The following is a 2,690-nucleotide window of genomic DNA, read 5'->3' on the forward strand; positions in this document are numbered from 1 at the left end:
TCCACAGTTGTTGCCGGAGCCGAAGAGGTGGACCGGGCAAGGCAGTCAGCTAGGGTCCTATCTGGGGTGCCAGAAATTGTTGTCCCCAAAGGACAGTGAGTTCGTGCCCAGTGCGCTTGTGCCAATAAACACACGGGGGTGAAGGATCCAACTTAACCTTTATTTCCTGCGCAGAAAGTGGTGCTTGGCAATCGTTCGCAAAGCAAGCACACCCACCCCAGTGGGCGTCTGCCTTATATAGCTACGTAACAGGTTAAACTTGCTGATGTGATGAAATGTGTAGCAAGCCCAGCAAGTAACCCCCCTTCCAGCTCCCTCCCAAGTAACCCCCCTTCCAGCTCCAGAACTTTGTTGATATAGCTTTTCCTCTAGCGAGGCCAGCAATTAAACAACTAAGCAACAAGCGATCTCCCCCAGCCTAAACAACCTACTCTATGTCCTTGGTTAGATAAAATACTTTTTCAGAACACAAAGCTGTTCCTGAAGTAGCAAATGCATAGTAAAAGTTCAAGGGATCTCTGCTGGACATGGCTTCCAGCCCTACTTCTGTCCCTAGGGGTTTAGCCAGGTGCCCCTGAAACAAGGGGTGCTTATCACCCTCTCCCAGAAGGGCAGGGGCACCAGCAGCTTAGTATCCCAGTTGGTCAGGAACCCCTCAGCCCCAGGCCTGGGTGCCATGGGCCTGGTGGCATGAGACAAGACTGCCTGGCCTGCTGGAGTAGAAGGCAGGGAATAGGCCTGTAGCGGGATCCAGGCCTGTCCCAATCTGGGAAGGAGGCAGGGAAGGCAGGCTGTCTGTGGCAAGCACAAAGCAGACCATCTGACCCTACAGAGTGAGTGGTGACAGTGGGCTCACCTCACCCTTACCATATCCACGACCAAGATTGATGTCTATCTCCAGAGGTCTCAGCTACAGATGATACGGTCTCATATGTGTAGTCCCCTCCCCTCTGAGGGTCAGCAACCTCCTGGCTGTCAGCTCCTCATAGGACATCCTTCACCTGGGGACTGTGACCTTCACAACAAAAGTGGTCCCAATCTTGAAGTATCAGTGAACTTATAGGTAATATCAACAGAAAATAATCTATGTCTGCTGATGGGCCCCTGGGCCTTGTCTCTCAGACCCAGACAGGGGGCTTTTGGCTTCCTACTTTTAAGAGCCGCCTCACAGGCTAGGCAGTTCCCAGCTGCAACCTTGGACCTTGTGGGGTCTTTCTCTGGGTTCCCGCTGCTTCCCACCTCAGTCCCATCCAACCCGAGACTGGGCCATTTGGCTCGTTCCTGCTGGTATATCTGACACCAGCTTTGGTGGTGCCTCTTGACTCTCTACCTCATTGGGGCTTTGGGCTGTGACGGTCCCACAACCCCATGCTGCTGCCTTTTCCACTACCAGCCTTGCCCCCTAGTGCAGTTCCCTCGCCTCGCCCTTCCTCAGGGTTTCCAAGCCAGCGTGTTGGTTCCTTGGCACTTAGCCATTTCTCCTGGCCCCAGTGCCATTTGCCTATCCTTTACCATTCCATGGTACTTTCTGATCCTCCTCCCAGAGAGTCAATAGGGAGTGCTGGTGACTCTCCTGCACCACACTATGCTGTGCCTCCTGGTTCTCCTCTTGGAGTACCTGTGGGGCTGACTGATGCCTCCTCTGTGCCACAGCCCACAGTGCTTCCTGGTCCTTCTTTCTGAGAGCCTGCTGGATGTGCCAGTGCCTTGGCATGCTGCTCGCCTCTGGCACCATTCCCAAGCATCTCCCAGCTACTGGGCTTAAACTTTCCCATGCTGCCCCAGCTATTCTCTCTGGCTGTCTTTTCAGTGGCCCTTTCTTCTCCTCAGCCTCGCCCACTCTCACTGCTGATTTGCAGGTTTAGGCAGCTCTGGAACTGGCTCACCTGAGCCAGCCATCTCAGTCTCAGCATCTGCTCACAGCTGCTGTTCATCATCTCCCCTGGGGTGAGTACCAGGGAGAATCAGGGTGGTTTCTCTCTCCTTCAGGGTGGGTTTTCTGTCCCTCTTTCACATATCCATGCCCCCCCCCCCGATGCCTCTAGTCAACCTTCTCTTATTACCTGGTATAGATGGTGTTGGTAGTGATGCCTTGTCCTGGTGGTCTTGGGATGTCTCTGGGGTCTCCCTTGAATGGCAACAAGACAAAAAAAATCAGCCACCAAATTGTTCTTCCCTAGTTTATATTCTATCAACTACTGAAATGGCTATAACACCAAGGCCCAGTGTGTGGCCTGTGCATTGTCTGTTTTGCTTGACTTGATTCACTTCAAAGGGTCATAGTTCATTATCACCATGAACTCCTGGCCAAGCAAATAGTAGCAAAAGTATTCTACTCCCCATTTTAGAGCCGAGAATGCTAAATCAATTGTGGTGTATGTTTTCACTTGCTCATTGAATTTCTTACTCATATAGCTCACAGGTCTTTCAGCCCCCTTGATTTTCTGAGACTGTCCCTATCACTTGACGTAAGGCATTAACATGCAGGACAAATGGTATTGAAAAATCTGGAGTATGCAACACCATCTCTTGACACAGCACTCGCTTGACATCCTCAAATGATTTTTCCTGTTCCTTTCCTAATGTGATGGCTCCACTTTCCTTGCCCTTAATCATGTCTGTGAGGGGAACCATGAGTCCTGTGAAGTGTAGAATAAATCACCCATAGTAACTTGCTAAGCCCAGGAATG

Source organism: Alligator sinensis, unplaced genomic scaffold, assembly GCF_000455745.1.
Source record: "Alligator sinensis unplaced genomic scaffold, ASM45574v1 scaffold287_1, whole genome shotgun sequence".
NCBI classification, from domain to species: domain Eukaryota; kingdom Metazoa; phylum Chordata; order Crocodylia; family Alligatoridae; genus Alligator; species Alligator sinensis.